At 40.9% G+C, this 20235-nt stretch overlaps 1 protein-coding gene and 1 pseudogene across 2 annotated transcripts in view; one reads left to right on the top strand and one right to left on the bottom strand.

Moving 5' to 3' along the window:
* OSBPL9 (oxysterol binding protein like 9) overlaps positions 1 to 20235 on the top strand; it is a 164189-nt gene that overhangs the window by 29264 nt on the left and 114690 nt on the right. The gene's annotated exons all lie outside the window — the stretch shown is intronic.
* Positions 459 to 3519, bottom strand: LOC133040315 (sterol regulatory element-binding protein cleavage-activating protein-like; annotated as a pseudogene).

Here is a 20235-nt window from a genome sequence, read left to right as displayed (position 1 = left end):
TCTTAACTTCTGTGAAGATAACATATAACTTGTAAGATTGTGAAGTTTAGCACTTACGTATGTACAGAGTTTGGCAGATCGTAACACATGCAGTGATAACTGCTGTGAGCGATGATGGTAGTGGTGGTGGTGATAATGCATCTATCATCTGGATTCCAAAGGAACATAACAAGCTCTCACAGATCTCTTCCTGCCTATTCATCCATCCTATCCTGTGTTCTAACCACACCACAATTTGTTTCTTCAACCTTGTGTCATATATTTTTCTATGTCATGAGTATTCTGTGCCCTTATCTGGTGAGCTCATCCTTTTTTTTTTTTTAAAGTTTAATATTACAATCACGAGGCAGGACAGCACAGTTCACAGGCAGCTTCCCAAAGACACGCCAGGTCTTCTCCTCAGGTCCAGTGCATTGCCCCATAGAGCACCCCAGCCAGATGGGCAGGGAGGCCCACCCTCAGTCCAGCTTCTCCAGCACAGAGAGCACGTACACTCGGCTAAGCTTGCTGCCAAAGTTGTAAGCAATGGTAGTGTTGTTCAGCAACAGGATCTGGCAGGCCGGCTGGGCCTCACTCTTCTTCCCCAGGTAGACTGTAACAGGTCCCCATGGTTTAGATCCGTAAAGCAAGCACAGCCTGGCCGCTGGTCACCAGCAGGTTGTCTGAGATGACACTTAAGCTTGCACCACAACCCGGGTCTTGGTGAATGGAGTAGAGCTTGATGCCTATGCTGCAGTCCCAGATCCTGATGAGGTCATCTAGACCACAGCTGGTGACAGGAGGTGGTGTAGGGGAGGGAGGTGGCATTTCCACGGTGAGTGAACGTGTGGCTAACCTGGCTGCCAGTCAACACATCCCACAGGCGCATGGCCCCATCTTACCTTCCCCTGACTAGCACTGTGGTCTGGTCAGTGTACATAGTCATGATGGCCTCTGAGTGCCTCTGCAGAGTGAAGAGGCAGCCTGAGTCCTCCAGACCGATCACCCTCAGTGTGTGGTCCTGGCTCCCAGTCACACGGTGCCTGGCACCTGCCTCCAGGCTGTGACGGGCTTCTGGTTGCACAGGGCACTGTGGGTCAGTGCCACTGTGTCCCTGCTGCTGTCCATGGGGAATTCAGGGGACTGCCCTGCCCTGGGGCCCCTCGGAACTGCAGGAAGCTGAGGGCACGTGTGAGTCTCCGAGGAGAAGTACAGGAACTATTGAGCTGGGCAGCCAATCCTTTTGTCTCCATGTTGCCCGAGGAGACCTCCTCGCTGCTGCAGTGCAGAATGCCCTCAGTGGCCTCGCCCACTTCCAGCCGACCCCTGCTCCACCCACCACGATGGGATTGCCCTGAAGCTCCAGGTTCCACATGGAGCCGTCTGTGCTGGGGACCAGGTGAGGAAAGGGAAGCTCTCTTTGAGAGGAGTGCCTCTCTCATCCTCAGGGGCCTGGGGCATGGTGGGTGCAGGGCTGGTGTGTGGACAGGAGCCATTCTGAATCTCTTCCTAGTACACTGGCTGCACCAGGTGGCTGAAATCATTACCTGGGGAGTCCTGAGCAGGGCGGGAGCCCACCCAGTGCTAGGACTCAGGCTGAGTTAGCTCTGGGAGCTGCAGCTATGCTGAGAAGTTGGTGTTGATCAAACAGGTGAGGTCTGACAGATCCCCAAAGAAGGGAGGCAGCGGAGGCCCCTGTGATGGTGCTGTAGTGGAGGGCTGTCCCCAGGCCACTCTGGCCCTTCTTCCTGCTGTCTGACAGCCATTCCCAGCTCTCCTGAGCCCCCAACACATTGCCAGCACCACTGTCATGGTGCCGCCCGCCTGGGCGCAGGATGCTGGTGAGGTCGTCTCCGATGTGTGCATCCCATACACACATGTGGCCTGCCAAGCAACAGCTCACCAGCAGCATCCCATTGCTGGCCAGAGACTTGATGTCCATGAGGTGCCCATGCAGCATCAGGGGCACGATCTCCGTCTCAGGTGGCCTGTAGCTGTAGTCACTGCAGGCCAGCACCCCAACCCATGGGCTGGCCAGGGTCCCGCACCAGGCTCCCTGTAGTTACTCGGGCAGAGCATGCAGTACAGGCAGAGCAGCAGCACAATGATGCCCGAGGCCTCGCTGAGCCCCACCACCTTGTACAGGGTGATGTCTCTGTGCGCATGCACCGTGTCTGGCCCCCCGAGGCTGGCCTCCCAGAGCCCATTCTGCCCAGGCCATGGTGGAAGCCAGGGGTTGTGGGTGTCCTGAGGGTGCTCCCCCTCCAGAGGCCTCCCTTGGGTGTGGGGCGGGGGGTGTGACAGGCAGCAGGCTGACGTACGTCTGGGCCAGTGTGATGTTGTAGTAGCTGAAGAGTGTTGGCTAGTGGCCGAAGGACAGTTTCCTCCAACGTTGCTCATCCTCAGGCCCCCAGGTTACCCTGGGGCTGGGCTGTCTTGGACACCCTCAGATGGACCGTTGGGCCTGGGCAGCTCCCCTGGCCATGTCTGGTTCTTGGGTGACTTAGAGCTGTCAGGTAGGAAGATGGAGATGGTGGGATCTGGGTGGCTGGCAGGCACCACATCACCAGGTACAGGCAGGGAAGCCAGGGTGCTGTCACCCAGAGAACCCTGTTCTGTCACCTGGGCAGCTAGGTCTGTGTACACCAGGATACCAGTCAAGACAACAGTGCCGGCCATGGTAGGAGCTGTGTTAGACGGGTTCAGGCCAGGAAGTAGACCGCATGCAGCCTCTTGGGGAACCGTGGGATTTGGAAGGAGAATGGTTGCAGCGTGATGGTGTGGGGTGTGGACAGACAACTGCCGCTCAAGGTGTGTTGGCCGTGCCACTGGCTTAGCTGGGGGCAGTCAGGCCTCAGGGGGCAGCCACTTGTTCAGATCTGCCAGCTCTATCCAGCAAATGTCAATGAACAGTGCTGAAAAACAGCATTTGAAGGAAGAAGTCAGACACCAGGCCCCAACTCCTGGGTGGCAGGCATGAGGGTGAAGTAGCCAATGGGGATGATGCCCAGCTTTGTGACCATGGTTTTCCTGATGGACCAGCTCTCTCTGCTTAGGCCTTGGGCAGTGCACAGCTTCATCCTGAGATCCTTTGGGGTAGAGACTGCTGATTTGGTGAGCACCAACATGTTCTTTAGCCCAGTGATCACCGCGAGGTAGGGGAAAAACCTCACAACCATTGAGGGTGGGCCAAAGAGTGTGCAGAGCCCCACAGATGTGAACAGTGATCTGAGTACTGTGACCATGGTGGCCAGAGCCAGCCCCCATTTGGACTTGGCCTTAGGTACCTTGCACGTGAAGTAGAGGTAGGCCTGATGTAGGTAGTCACAGGAGGAGGAGCTCAGCAATGCCAGTCTCCTCCTTGGCGTGCACATGGACCAGGTTCTCTGCCCAGTTAGGACTAGGGTGCAGGAGCATCAGGGAGGCCCGCAGACTGCCCAGAAACTTGACATGGTAGTGCTGGAAGACCAGGATGATGGTGTATGAGACCAGTCTCTTCCTGGTGTAGAGGCTGTTACTCATGGAACAGCCTGTGGTTGTAGCAGGCCTGAGATACCTTCTCATGCAGCCTTTCAGTCAGGGTCATCCTCAGCTGAAGTCACCTTGCTTCCCTCCTGGAAAGTGACCATGGATCAGCCTGGCACACATTGGACAGCCCTGACAGTGGACACTATCTGCACACACAAGTCTGAAGCAAGTTCTTGAGGCAGTATCCCACCGTGAGTGGCAGATGGCGGGCAGGACATGGTGACCAAGCTCATCTTTTAAGAGACTTTTCAAATGGTGATTCTTCATGAAGCATTCCTGACCCACATCCTTCTAACAGATTTGGTCCTCTTCCATTTGTCACTTATAGCCATGAAAGGACTTTTACATGATATTACATGTTGAATAGTCTGTTTTCTCTGCCAACTAGTGAGTTCACACCCAGTGTCACAAATGCATGGCACATTGTAAGTAGGTACTCAAAAAATGCTTCTTGTTGATTTCATGTAATTATAAAAATAAGGAATACATTTTAGGGAATTTACCTTTACTATAGTTTATAGACAAAAGAAGTTAAACACCAGAGGTGTGTATGTGTTTTCTTGGGGAAAAAAGCAGAACACCCACGTGGTTTTAGGCTACATGAAAGAATAGGGAAAGGAGCCAGTAGTTAGTGAGGAAGCTCTTTGGATCAGTCACTGTCCTGCCAGATTTTCATTGATAGCCCATGATAATCCTCTCAGGTTAGTGGTGGTATTTCGTTTTATGAATGAGGAGACTGAGACTCACACTACTTGTAGTAGCACCAGAGACACACAGGCAGTAAATGGTGAATCTGGGGTTGAACTTGGGTCTGTCTCATTCCAAAGCTCTGTTCAGCCCTTAATGTTACCAGGCTCCTATTCTTGACTACAGGAGTCAATAATGCAGATGCTCCAACTTGATGGAAAGAAATGAAAAACCAGTGGAGGAAGACGCACCTTTGGAAAACCTTTTCCTTTCCCTCTTTCTTTGACTGTGTTAATGTCAGAGTGTGGCCACTAGATGGTTCCCTTGCCTTGATGGAGAAGTACAATAGCCAGTTGAGTCCTGGAGTCTGATTTTTTTCCCCCTTCTGGGACTCAACCAAAAGCAAAGCATCAGTGTTTCCAGGTAACATGAAAAATGGAGAAGTGTTAGTATTAAAGAGGCAGTGTAGGGGTAGAGACAAGAAAAGGTAAAAAATGAAATGGAATTCAAATCCAGATTTGCCACTTACTAGCTTTGTGACTTCAGGGAACTCATTTATTCAGTTCTGAGTCCTATTTCCTTTACCTCTGGAATGTGCTCCTACTCATGTAATTATGAATATCACGTTAACTGATACGTTAGAAAGTATCCAGACACAACATTTGGGACTTCAGTTCTTAATGAACGATAGTTACTGTTGTTACTATTTGTGAGATGAATATCAGATTCTGAAGAATTCTGCAGGGCCTTAGAAATAACCAAAGTAATCACTAAATGTATTGTGAGTTTTTGAAAACTGTTAATCCATGTGAGTTTTTTTTTTTTTCACCAATCTGAGTACTTCATTTATTTATTGTGCTTATCATCAGAGTTGACTGATTCCCTGAGGAAGGCGTCTCATATTCTCTTAGTCCATCACAAGAGAGTACAGCCCTGTCCTGTGATGGGTTAATAGTTTAGCACTGATTTCTTCCAGTGCCTTATTTCAGTGATTCTACATTATTTTTGCATATGTTAACATCTCTGGCATTGGAATGCATTTTATAATCATTGATATCTTAGCATGGATATAATTAGATATTTTTAGGTTCATCTATAACCTTAAGAGTGTCCTTCTCCCCTATCCTCTTAGATCTACATCCTGTCTGCATCCTTCTGTCAATTGTTTTGTCATTTCATTATGAAAAATTACTGTATTGTATGTCCTTTTCTGTTAATTCGCTAGCTTTTTTTGCAGGCATCATCTCTTCTCTGTGAATTTGACATCAAAAATCTCTTCTCCGACTTTCTTGGACAAGATGTAAACATCTATTTAATCTCTTGTGGTTGGTACATAGATGCCATTAATGCTGTTTTCTGAATGTTTATCATATTTTATGGCTATAAATTTAAAAATAAGGTGATGAAAAAGGATGTTCCAGGAAAATACCAAAAGAAAGCTAGGAAATAGTATTATTAATAATACTAGAAATAATAGACTTTAAGGCTTGCCTGGATTGATTTCAGAAAGTAAATCTAAGTTTGATTCTAGGAATTATGTAACCTTAATCTTCAGCTTTTAAATAAAAATTCCTGGGAATCTAATAATGAACTATTGGTGGTAAAATAAATAAATAGTAGACTTTAAGGAAAAGATGAGAATTGTATGGGAAAAGAGGGTACTCAAAACTCAGTGTCGCATACATAACATTCTTTGACAATGGTGGAATAAATTAGAAACTCCTTAACAAAACAGTAGCCACGTGCCACCTCACATACATACTTCTAAATAATGCATTGGTGAAGGTTGAAATTATGATGGAAATTATGAAATATTTAAACCTGAGTAACTGAAGGGACCACATGTTAAAGCTGCATCTAAGGCAGTCTGTGATTTATAACCTTGAATGAATATATTATAAAATAGAGATGGAAAATTAATGAGATAAGCATTATATTCAAAAAATTAGGAAAAGGAAAAAATTAATGATAAAGTAGAAAGAGGAAAAATCAAGGAAATTTTTAGGCCAGAGTCACTTATTAATGTAAATGTTAAAATCATGAACAAAAAGCATCAAACAATACCTAGTAATATATAAACAAAAAGGGTTATGACCAAACAGAGTTTATTTTGGGAATACTGATAATAGGATTGTGAATCAACTACACTACAGTTCAAAAACAAAAACAGAAAAATCAAGCACCTTTGTCTCGTTGCTAATTCTAAGGTAGATGCTTCTACTATTTCGCTGTTAAGCACACTGGAACATTTTATTAATAAGAGTCTAATTTTGTAATTAATTAAGATAATTTAACATATTAACAAATTAAAAAGAAATTACATAACCATCTGAATAAATGGAAAAGAAGCAGTGAATAAAATGAAGCATGCATTCAAGATCAATACCAGCTAGGAATAGGAAGAGAACATTCTTAACCCAGTAAGGATTATGTGCTAATAAAATGTTCCAGTGTGCTTAACAGCGAAATAGTAGAAGCATCTACCTTAGAATTAGCAACGAGACAAAGGTGCTTGATTTTTCTGTTTTTGTTTTTGAACTGTAGTGTAGTTGATTCACAATATTATGTTAGTTTCAGGTGTACACTGTAGTGATTCAGTATTTTTGCAGATTATATTCCATTATAGGTTATTTCAAGATAACGGCTGTAATATTCTGTGCTATGTAGTATATCTTTGTTGCTTATGTATTTTATACATGGTAGTTTGTATCTGTTGGAGAAGGCAATGGCACCCCACTCCAGTACTCTTGCCTGGAAAATCCCATGGACAGAGGAGCCTGGTAGGCTGCAGTCCATGGGGTTGCGAAGAGTCGGACACTACTGAACGACTTCACTTTCACTTTCATGCATTGGAGAAGGAAATGGCAACCCACTCCAGTGTTCTTGCCTGGAGAATCCCAGGGACGGTGGAGCCTGGTGGGCTGCCGTCTGTGGGGTTGCATAGAGTCGGACACAACTGAAGTGACTTAGCAGCAGCAGCAGTTTGTATCTGTTAATCCCATACCCCTAATTTGTCCTTCCTCCATTCTCCTCTTTGATAACCACAAGTTTTCTATATTTGTGAATCTGTTTCTGTTTTACATATACATTTATTTGAAATATTTTTAGATTCTACATATAAGCAATGCCATACAGTATTTGTCTTTCTCTGTCTGACTTATTTCTCTAAGCATAACCCTGAGTCCATCCACTTTGCTGCAAATGGTAGTATTTTGTTCTTTTTTATGGCTGAGTAATATTCCATTCTATATGTATATGCATATACATATATACATCTATATGTATATATATCGTGTGTGTACACACATACACACACATTCTCCACATCTTCTTAATCCAGCTGTCTGTTGACTGCACTTGAGTTGCTTCTGTGTCTTGGCTGTTGTAGATAATGCTGCTGTGAATATCATTTCGAATTAGTATTTTTTTTTTTTCCTGGATATATACCTGGGAGTGGATTGCTGTATTGTATGGTAGTTATATTTTTAGTTTTTTGAGGAGCCTCCATAACCTCCTTACTGTTTTCCATAGTGGCTGCACCAATTTATATTCCCATCAACAGTGTACAAAGGTTTCTTTTTCTCTGCATCCTCTCCAGCATTTGTTATTTGCAGACTTTTTTGACGATTGCCATTTTGACAAGTGTGAAGTGCTTGTGGGTTAGATTTGCATTTCTCTAATGATTAGCAACATTGAGCATCTTTTCATGTGCCTGTTAGCCATCTGTCTTGTTTGGGGAAAAAAAATCTGTTCAAGTCTTCTTTGATTGGCTTGTTTGTTTTTCTGAGTTGTATATAGAGTGGTATAATCTGTTTGTATATTTTGGGTATTAACCCCTTGTTGGTTGCATGATTTGCAAATGCTTTATCCCATTCTGTAAGTTGTCTTTTAGTTTTGTTGGCATTTTCCTTTGCTGTGCAAAAGCTTTTAATTAGGTCCCATATGGGTTTTTGGCATATATTTATTTATTTTGCCTCGGGAAGGTGATCCAAGAAAATACTGCTATGATTTGTTTCAAAGAGTATTCAGCCTGTGTTCTCTTCTAGCAGTTTTATAGTTTCCAGTCTTATGTTGAGGTCTTTAAACCATTTTGATTTTATTTTTTTAATGTGCTGTGAGGGAACGTTATAATCTCATTGTTTTACTTGTGACTGTCTACTGTCCAGTTTTCTCAGCATCACTTCTTGAAGAGACTGTCTTTTCTCCATTGTGTGTTCTTGCCTTCTTTGTAATTGATAACTGACCACAGGTTTGTGTGTTTATTTCTGGCTCTCTATTCTGTTTCATTGGTTAATGAGTCTGTTCTTATGCCAGTACCTTCTCTTTTGATTACTGTGGCTATATAGTATAGTCTGAAGTGTGGGAGGTTTATACCTCCAGCTTTTTTTCTTTTTTCTCAAGATTGCTGTTGCAATTCTGGCTTGTTGTGGTTCCATGTGAATTTTAGGATTATTTCTTCTAGTTCTTAAAAATGTCATGGATGTTTTGGTAGAGATTGCTACTTCTTTATATATGGTATTCTGCAGGTCCTCAGGAATGCAATAAGATACAAAAGATGTAAGCTTTGGAAAGATGAATCAAAATTAGTGTTTGCAGATGATGTTTCTGTAACTGTACTAGAAGTCCTGGCAAACACAAGAATAAAAAACAAAAGAAATCAAAGAAAAAGGATTGGAAGCCAAGAATAAACATTATTGATATTTGCAGATGATATGATTGTCTACATTTTAAAAATCCATAAAAATTTACATAAATACTCTTTAAATGTCTTGCCTTCAGGAAAGGTTTTGGATCTGAAATCGATATACAGAAAATAGTGTTCTTCTATGCAACCCACAATTTTAAAAAAGTTATTTAAAAAAAAAAGATTCTAATAGTAACAAAAATTCTAAGTTACATAGGAATATATTTTACAAATAAATACATTCCTTTGATGGAAAAAAAAGTAAACATCATTGAAAGACTAAAGGAAGATCTGAACAGCTATCTCATTTTCCTGCTTATTAGACTCAGTATTATCTGTATGTTTGTTTTCCCTAAATTAATCTATAAATACATGTAATTTCAGTCAAAAATCTTAATCAGGCTTAACTAAGTTGACAAGATGATTCTAAAAGTCATTTAAAATGGTAAATGGTCAAGAAGAATTTGAAGAATAAGGGGTTGGGAGACTTGCCTTTCCAGATATTAAAACTTTTTAAATGAAACTATGGTAAATTAAAGTAAGTATGGTATTGGTATAAGGGGAAATAAATAGATCAGTGGCACAGAAGAGAAAGCTTAGGAATATTTACATCTATGTAAATTTAGTGTATAACAGCATTACAAACCAGACACTATCACTCAGTAAATGAAGTTGGATCAATTGGCTGCCTATATGAAGAAAATAAGATTGTTCCCTACCTCATGCTATACACAGAAATGAATTCCAGAAGTATTAAAGGTATAAAATGAAATTTTATACTCATAAGAATGTATAGAAGAGTGTCTCTATGATATCAGGATAAAGGAAGATGTCTTGAAAAGCGAACAGTGATAGAAATGATTGTTAGATTTGACAACATTCAAATTTTAAAACCTTTCAACAGCAATAACAAAAGACTCTACAATCAGAGGAAAGCACGCCTTGGACAGGAGAGAAAATATTTACAGTGCATACAGTTGACAGAGGTTTAATATGCAGAATATATAAAGAATTCCTACAAATCAAATAGACAAAAAGAAAACCCAAAGAACACATGCAAGTCAGTAGAAAAGTCAAAAGAATGCCCCAAAAGAAAATGTACAAAGGATACACTCAATTCACGTAAAAGAAATAAGAATGACAATAAAAGTGACTTGATTCTTGTTCTCAGTGTTTATCAGAGATTCTGAATTAAAAGTTCAGTAAGATGGTATTTTGATCAGATTACCAAGGTCTTATAAAGTCTGATTTTATCTAGTGTTGGCCTGCAATTGGGGATATAGGAACTTTTTTACCCAGTGCTGGTGAGGATATTAATTGGGACAACTGCTTAGGGGAGCAGTTTTATAGTCTGAGGGCTTCCCTGGAGGCTCAGATGGTAAAGAACCTTTCTGGTGGCTCAGATGGTGTGGGAGAACCGGGTTCAATCCCTGGATCAGGAAGATCCCCTGGGGAAGGGAATAGCTACCCACTGTAGTGTTCCTGCCTGGAGAATTCCATGGACAGAGGAGCCTAGAGAGCTACGTACAGTCCATGGGATCTCAAAGAGTTGGACACAACTGAGCGACTAACACTTTGTAATCTTTAGTAAGATTGAAGATGTGTCTGATCCTACATAAAAATGGAACTCTCTGCCATTTCAGAGTGTTTGCTTAATATTCTCTTGCAGAAATGTTACCAGGAAACATACACAGTGATGATTATTGTTGCATTATTGGGATAGGAAAAATTAAAAGTAACCTAAATGTTCTACACAGGGAAAATAGACATTGTGGTATACTTATATAATAGAATACTATATCACAGATAAAAGTTACATGCATATTCTCAACATGGATAGTGTTTGTGTATATATGTATGCATATTCATGTGTATACACATATATATCTATTCTTGATATGAAAAGTATATATATATATATATTTATTCAATATGAACAAACCTCAAAATAGTATTGAGTGAAAAAAGGAAAGCAAATTGTTCACCACTCTATTGCTCTCACCAGAGAACTCAATAAATACTTATTGAATCACTGAATGATATTGATGCATCATTTCTTTTTTATGCAGCAGTGCCCTTGATGAGCATGCTGGACCTCCAGCTTTCCTGCTTCCCTCTGTGTTGTTGACTCTTCACTCTCCTCTCTGAACTATGTGCTCTTATAGTGCAGAGATATATCTTATTCCTATTTATATCCCCTGGCTGTTAATTTCTCCTGGCCCAGAATAGGGATTTAGTAAGTATGTTGAATTAGTGAATATTGCTTATTATACCTATGCCCTGTTAAGAATGAACTTTGGCTCAGGAGTTGGAAGACCTGAATTCTCCTGTCTTTTAGTTGTCAGACCTTAGGCAATATTTTTTTAATATACTCTGAGTCTTGGCTTTCTAATTTCTAAAGAAGAGTAATACCTGTTCTGCCTAAATCTGAGCGATCACATTTATTTGTTATATTCATGTGAGATCATATAATGTGAGATTATGAAAACGATACATGAAAGTATCGAATATTTCAGCAGTGAGGGAAAACGTGCAGTTGTAGAGTCGCAGTGGGAGTAGCTGTGCTGTGTATTCTTAGCACTGTCACCATTCCTTTTAGGAGCCATATGAGCGATCTGTGTCCCAGAGGAGTCATCATTTCTTTTTTGTTTTCTTTGGAGCCAGTTTACCATTCTACTTTTCTCTTCTGACGAAGGGAGATTGGCCTTAAAATAGCCAGCGTTCTGTTTTTTCCCAAGACATGAGAGCAAAACTATCTTCCTGTCTTTGGTACCAGAACTATGATTATGTCTGAAATATGTTTGTGGATGTAGAAAGAAAGAGAAGAGGTGAAGTCAGGAAACTCAACTGATTTCATAACTCCATCTCTCATTACCTTCTGGAACCTGGATAGTGTGACCTGGAGCAGCAGGCACCGTGGTGAACCCAAGTCCTGGCAGAACCTGAAAGGTTGATCATCTGAAACCTTCAGAAGAAAGATCATGGAAAGTCATTGAAAGATATATATGCTTATTATGTTGGTACAATGGGTCATAAAAGCAGGGATGAAGTAAAAACTTCGAAATTTTGATGAGTTAGCATAACAAAGAACTTTGCTTAATGATAGAATATTATTCCATGTATGGATTAGAAAAGGGAATTTTGCTTTACTAGATATTAAGATAAATAGTATAAACCCAGATTACGGGGGAGGAAAGATGTTTGGTGGAAGACAGCTTGGGGAAATTGGTAAACCTCAAATAGCCCAACTATAGAATTTGATGAGAGATGAGAGGTTCAGTTCAGTTCAGTTCAGTCGCTCAGTCATGTCCGACTCTTTGCGACCCCATGAATTGCAGCACGCCAGGCCTCCCTGTCCATCACAAACTCCCGTAGTTTACTGCAACTCATGCCCATCGAGTCGGTGATGCCATCCAGCCATCTCATCCTCTGTCGTCCCCTTCTCCTCCTGCCCCCAATCCCTCCCAGTATCAGGGTCTTTTTCCAGTGAGTCAACTCTTTGCATGAGGTGGCCAAAGTATTGGAGTTTCAGCTTCAGCATCAGTCTTTCCAATGAACACCCAGGACTGATCTCCTTCAGGATGGACTGGTTGGATCTCCTTGCAGTCCAAGGGACTCTCAAGAGTCTTCTCCAACACCACAGTTCAAGAGCATCAATTCTTCAACGCTCAGCTTTCTTCACAGTCCAACTCTCACATCCATACATGACCACTGGAAAAACCATAGCCTTGACCAGACGGACCTTTGTTGGCAAAGTAATGTCTCTGCTTTTTAATATGCTATCTAGGTTGGTCATAACTTTCCTTCGAAGAAGTAAGCGTCTTTTAATTTCATGGCTGCAGTTACCATCTACAGTGATTTTGGAGCCCAAAAAAATAAAGTCTGACACTGTTTCCACTGTCTCCTCATCTATTTCCCATGAAGTGATGGGACCAGGTGCCATGATCTTAGTTTTCTGAATGTTGAGCTTTAAGCCAACTTTTTCACTTTCCTCTTTCACTTTCATCAAGAGGCTTTTTAGATGAGAGGTAGGCGTGGAGCAAATCACTAAGGGTCTTTGGGCTAGGCCATGATAGAGTGACCATATCCCCTAAACCAGGACACTCCTCTAAGAGTAAAAGGGGGTTCTGTTCATCATTATGCTAGGATAACAGGAATGAAAAAACAGCTCCAGTGCTTTGACCACCTGGTGTGAAGAGCCAACTCATTGGAAAAGACCCTGATGCTGGGAAAGATTGAGGGCAGGAGGAGAAGCGGGCAACAGTGAATGAGGTTGTTGGATGGGCATCACTGACTCAATGGACAAGAGTTGGAGCAAACTCCAGGAGATAGTGAAGGATAGATAGGGAAGCCTGGTGTGCTGCAGTCATGGTGTCTCAAAGAGTCGGACATGACTTAGCAACTGAACAACAGGAAAATCTGAAACTGTCACAGATAAACCAGATCATTATTTATACTTATTTCAGTGTAAAGAAGAGCCACTGATATGATTACAAGGAGTGGGAGGTTAAAATAAATTTTAGGCAGGAGACTTGGACAAGTCTGAATAGTAACTTGGTTGGAATAGAAAGAGAGGTGGGCCGTTTGCTCGATGAGGATATATAATGGAGAAAGATTGTTGGTATTGTTTTTGTCATTGTTAAAGAGTGTAAAGTCTTGGCATATGTAAATAAAGTTGAGAAGGGGCCAGTAGAAAGGAAAAGGAGTTGAAGATTGGAGTCGAGACCTGAGGAAAGGTAATAGGCACTTTTTCAAGTGAAAAAATGACACTTTTTCGTTTTTCATTCAAAAAATAGGCACTATGAGAAGTGAAAGGAAGCAAGACTGGGTATGGATGCAGATGAATCTTCAGGTGGGAGGGCGTAATAGGTGTAGAATTCCTACCTAATGACTGTTTAGGTTGTTGAGGGTTCAAGGAAAGTAGAGAAGATTTTAAATAGCTACGGTGGACAATGGAAGAGAGACCAATAGCAAGACAAGGATGCCCACTACTCTCCTTGTATTCAACATTGCCTACCACTCTAGAGTCAATCTCAAACCAGGCAGTCCTAGCCAATGAATAAAACAAGAAAAATAAATATAAAGTATAAGGATTGGGGTAGAAGAAATAAAAGTGTTATTATTCATAGCAGCTTTAATTGAACATATAGAAAATTCAAAAGAATCTGCAGATACACTATTAGAATTGAAAAGTGAGTTTAGCAAGTTTAGGACATCCAAGGACACTATGTAAAAAAAAAACTGTATTTCAATATATCAGCAACTTGTAATTAGAAAATAAATTTTTAAAAATGAGAACATTTACCATAGCATCAAAACATTAATTACTTAGGAATAAATATTAACAATAGGCAGATAAGACCTTTACTCAGAAAACTATAAACACTGAAGTTATGTGTATACCTATGGCTGACTCATGTTGATATATGACAGAAACCAACACAACATTGTAAAGTTGTCCTTTAATTAAAAAAAAAAAAAGACCTAAATAAATGGCTGTCCCAGTGTGTTCCCAGTCAGTATCCTAATAAGTGAGTGTGTGTGTGTAAAACTTCAACTCCTGACTGTAAAGTTTATAAAGGGCAAAGAATATTCGCTTTTGATTCCTGTCTTAATCAACAAAGAGACCCCAGTAGATATGGCAACTTCTCTCACCTGCCATTCTAGGGAGAACTGGCTATGACCATGGTTGTGATGTTGATTTACAATTTATAAAGGCCAAAAGAAAAATGTTGGAGGACTTATGCCACTTGATTTTTGCTGTTGTTCAGGTGCCAAGTCATGTCTGACTCTTCATGGCCCCCTGTACTGCAGCATGCCAGACTTCCCTGTCCCTCACCATCTTGTAGAGTTTGCCCAAGTTCATGTCCATTGAATTGGTGATGCTATCCAACTATCTCCTCCTCTGTCACCCTCTTCTTCTGCCTTCAGTCTTTCCCAGCATCAGGGTCTTTTCCAGTGAGTCACCTGTTCACATCACTTGAAACCCAGATGTAGAGACTTCCAGATGATAACATAGGAGAATACTTTCATGGCATTAGGATTGGTAAAGATTTCTTAAAGAAGATACAGAAAGCACAACCATAGATGTAAAGCCAATACATTTTATTACATTAAAGTTAACTCTTCATGAAAAGACATCATCATGAGAGTACAAAGGCTGGCAAGAGGGTGGGAGAAAATATCTGCCTAATTCATAACTAATGAAAGATTCATGTCCAGGATATATTAAAAAAAAAAAAAAACCTCCTACAAATAATTAGAAAATGATAGTCTAGTCTATTCAATAGACAAGAAACTTAGAACTATTTCACAATAGTCCTGCCAAATGGTCATGAATATAAGAAGATACTGAACTTCGTTGTTTTCAGGGAAATATAATTAGGACCACTATGAGTTACTAGTACTCACCTGCCAGAATGACTAACATAAAAAAAGTGTTAGTGAAGATGTAGAATAATTGAAACTTTCATACACCACAGGTTGGAGTATTTTTGGCTCAATGAGTACGTCAAGGGTATATCTTGTCAACCTGCTTATTTAACTTATATGCAGAGTACATCACGCAAAATGCCAGACTGGATGAAGCACAAGCTGGAATCAAGATTGCCGGGGAAAATGTCAATAATCTCAGATATGCAGATGACACCACACTCATGGCAGAAAGCGAAGAACTAAAGAGCTCTTGATGAAAGTGAAAGAGGGAGAGTGAAAAATTTGGCTTAACACTCAACATTCAGAAAACTAAGATCATGGCATCTGGTCCCATCACTTCATGGCAAATAGATGGGGAAACAGTAGAAACAGTGACAGACTTTATTTTATGGGCTCCAAAATCACTGCAGATGGTGACTGCAGCCATGAAATTAAAAGACTCTTGCTCCTTGGAAGAAAAGCTGTGACCAGCCTAGACGATTAAAAAGCAGAGACATTACTTTGCCAACAAAGGTCTGTCTAGTCAAGGCTACGGTTTTTCCAGTAGTCATGTATGGATGTGAGAGTTGGACTATATAAAAAACTGAGTGCTGAAGGATTAATGCTTTTGAACTGTGGTGTTGGAGAAGACTCTTGAGAGTCCCTTGGGCTACAAGGAATTCCAACCAGTCAGTCCTAAAGGAAATCAGTCCTGAATATTCACTGGAAGGACTGATGCTGAAGCTGAAACTCTAATGCTTTGGCCACCTGATGTGAAGAACTGAGTCATCTGAAAAGACCCTGATGCTGGGAAAGATTGAAGGCGGAAGGAGAAGGAGATGACAGAGGATGAGATGGTTGGATGGCATCACTGACTCAATGGATATGAATTTGAGCAACCTCCGGGAGTTGGTGATGGACAGGGAAGCCTTACGTGCTGCAGTCTTGGGGTTGCAGAGAGTTGGACACAACTGAGCAACTAAACTGAGAACTGTTTGACAGTGTCTATTAAAATTGGCGTGTGCATACCGTAAGACTTAGAAAATCCATTCCTAGATTGTATCTACTAGAAATATAAGCATATATATACATATATATAACACAAAAGATATGAATGACAATGTCATAGCAGCATGATTCTAATAACCTAAGACTGGAAAACAACGTAAATGTCCATCTGCAATGAAATTGATAACTTGTGGATATTCCTACAAAAGAGTACTATATATAGCAATAGAAATGAACAAGCCATTGCTACATGCAACCTCTTAGATGAATTTCACAAATGTGTTGAGAGAAAGAAGCCAGACATGAAAGAAAATATGTGATATGAGTCCATTTGTATGAAGACAGACAAAACTACTTTTAATGTTAGAAGTAGGGATACTGTTTGACTTTGGGATGGAGGACAAGGCTAATGATTAGGAAAGGGTACAAGGAAAGTGTTTCTTTATTGAGCTTGTACAGTTATGATTTGTGTATATGTTTGTTGTTCAGTCGCTAAGTTGTGTCTGGCTCTTTGCCATCCCATGGCACACCAGGCTTCCCTGTCCTTCACCGTCTCCCGGAGTTTGTTCAAATTCATGTCCAGGGAAGCACACCAGGCTTCCCTTGTGTCTTAGCTGGTAAAGAATCCGCCTGCAATGAGGGAGACCTGTGTTTGATCCCTGGGTTGGGAAGATCCCCTGGAGAAGGGAAAGGCCACCCACTCCAGTATTCTGGCCTGGAGAGTTTCACGGACTGCATAGTTCATGGGGTTGCAAAGAGTTGGACACTACTGAGTGACTTTTACTTTTATGTCCATTCAGTTGATGATGCTATCTCACCATCTCATCCTCTGCCTCCCTCTTTTCCTCCTGCCCTCAATCTTTCCCAGAATCTAGGTCATTTCCAATGAGTCAGCTCTTCATATTAGGTGGCCAAAGTATTGGAGCTTCAGCTCCAGCATCAATCCTTCCAATGAATCTTCAGAGTAGATTTCCTTTAGAATCAACTGGTTTGGTCTTTTTGCAGTCCAATAGACTCTCGAGTCTTCTCTAGCACCATGATTCAAAAGCATCAGTTCTTTGGCGCTCAGCCTTCTTTATGGTCCAACTCTCGCCTCTGTACATGACTACTTACCTTTCAGTATAATGTTATTTTCAAGTGATGTAGTGGCTGGTTTATTACTGCCAGTTCAGTAACTGGCAGTGTTAACTTTTTTACTATGGTTCAGTTCTCTGTAATGACTAGGTCAAGGGCAATGCTGTCCAGTAGAATTTACTGTAATTATTAAAATGTTCTGTATCCACAGTGTCTAGTCCCATAGCCTCTAGCCACATGTGGCTGTTGAGTACTTGAAATATGACTGAAGAACTTATTTAAAGTTTTACTTAATTTTACTCAATTATAGTTAAAATTTAAATACCTTTATGTGGCTAATAGCTATCATATTGGATATGGTAAGATATCCAGGTCTAAGGAATTGCCATGGGAATGAGTCAATGAAGGAGAATGGCAGTGAAGTTTATTTTAGTTGAATAAATCAAGAAACTGAGAGGCCAGAGTGTCAGATGAATTGTGCATCTGTACACTGAAGAATGCTCAGGGCAATGGCAAGACTGGGTTGGCATTGGAGGTGGTTAGGTAGGTTCCAGAGTCTTCAAAGAAGCATTTGGATAAAGGAGGGGGAAAATGTAACGGACCAAGAAAGAATGCTCTTTCCCCTGTGGGTTGTCAAAGATACTTGAATAGAAATGTTTCTGAAGCACAACTTATAGTAATTAAGAGTCATTGAAAGAGCAGGTTTTAAAAAAGAAGTGGTCAGGAGCAGTAGCAGTGCTTCAGAGCAGTGTTCTGTGACCAAACTCTAGTGTAGTAAAGGTCTTGAAGAGCTGTGAGAGTGAAACTTGGTGCAGAGGTAGGAAAGGAAGCTAATTGCCAGGAGTAGGTGAAAGGTTAAGGTGTGGGCAGTTTTCTAAAAGCTCCTTCTGGTGAAAGCAGTAAGAAAGGAGGTGGTAGATAGTGGGAAATGTGGGATTTTGCTTTTATTTAGCAAATGGTAGGAATTGATCTTGAGCAACGACACGAAAAAGTGAAATTGCTTGGTGTTTTCTTTCAGTGCATAGAAGAAATCTTGAGGCTGAGTACCTACAGGGTCTCTGTGAGGTGAGGAAGAAGTGGCTGGGTGATGACAGTAGAAATGTTGATTGGGCCAGATTTTGAACCATCTTGAATGGCATTATGAAGAATTGTTGGCTTTATCTCATAGTTCATGGAGAGCCAAGGAAAGTTTTTAATATCTGAGGCTCCTGTAAGAGTTTGTGCTTTATAAATACTATTCTGCCAATAGCAAGGACTGTGGATTAAAGGTAGCCAGACTGAAGACAAGATTGCTTCATCAAGCAAGAAGTGATGAAAACCTGAAATAGGGCAATAACAGTTCATAGAATGAAGAAGAGTTGGGAGAATTTGAGATTATAGTTCAGAAGTGGAATGAGCACAACTTGTGGTGATGGAATAAGGGAGAACAAGTGTTAGAACCTAGAGGTTTCTGAGTTGACTAGTTAACTGGTGAATTTATATTAAGAGGCCAAAAAGAAAGAACCCAAGTTTTGGATGGTGGTCAGTTATTATATCTCAACAGTTGAGATATAATTCACCCATTTAAAGTAGACATTTCAGTGTTTTTGGTGTGTTCACAGAGTTGTGCAACTACCATTACTGTTTCAATTTTAGAATTTTTTTCATCACCCTATAAGGAAACTCATACCTATTAGTAGTTACTCCTCATTTTACCCCACCTCCTTCTCCTACCTCCCAGCCGTGGGCGACCACTAACCTACTCTTAGTCTCTATGAATTTGCCTGTTTTGGACATTTCATATAAATAGAGTCATACAGTATGTCCTTTGTGACTAGCTTCTTTTATTCAGCGTATTTTCAAAGTTCATCCAAGTAGAGGTCACTTTTTGCCTTGTTTTATATATATTCATCTCTTTACATGTTTTGTCTCCTCTACCGGAGGCCCTATTGTTATGTATTCTAAGGCTGTATTTATTAACAGTATATATGCTGTATTTAGTTATGAGTTAGCAGATATTTGCTGCATCATAAAGTTAGAAGATTAACTCCACTAACCATGAAATTAATTTAACCTGAATGAGTTGCTCCCACACATGCTTACCCCCTAAGGCGTGTCTTTATTTGCTGTCATAGAATAAGTAGATACTATGCCAAATGGTTCTGGTTCTGCCGTTAACTCTGTATGACCTGGGTAAGTCATTATATTCAGGATACACTTTCTATATCTGAAAATAGTTATAAAAATCCCTACTCAATCTAGTGCAGAGGAATAACTAAGGTAATTCAGGTTGATGGGATTTGGATAGAATTGGGGTTCATCCAGAGAGTCTCTGAGAAGAAATGAACACAGGTTTCCTCTCCTATCTGAAAAAGATGAGTATTCTTATGAAACCTTTCGTAAGGCAAAATGGGGAAAGCAGAAAAGCAATTACCTTAGGATGCTGCTTCCTAACGGATACACAAAACAAATAGAGATAAAGCCCAGATGCTCATAGATACAGTTCAAAGCTATGACAACTTGATGCTGAGTTTAGTTCCTGAGGAGGGAGCTTGGCGGTTCTACTCTTACTGTTTGTGGTGTGTGCTGCCTCTGTAATGGCTTAGGGCAAAACAAATGTTGAATGCTATTTTTGCTTTTCACCTATTTTATGGAAAATTTCCAGATTTCTTTTGGTAAGTGAAAACAGGTACAGCCTTACAATGGAGTTACGTACAATAAACCTATTGTAAGTCAAAAATGCATTTAATACACCTAATGTACTGAATACCATGGCTTAGGCTCACCTACCTTAAACATGTTCAGAACACTTATGTGAGCCTATAGTTGGGCAAAATCATCTCACACAAAGCCTGTTTTATAATATAGTATTGAATAGCCCC

Source organism: Dama dama, chromosome 20 (genome assembly GCF_033118175.1).
Source record: "Dama dama isolate Ldn47 chromosome 20, ASM3311817v1, whole genome shotgun sequence".
In the NCBI taxonomy this organism is placed as follows: Eukaryota; Metazoa; Chordata; class Mammalia; order Artiodactyla; family Cervidae; genus Dama; species Dama dama.
This window is presented reverse-complemented; position numbering and strand designations above follow the sequence as displayed.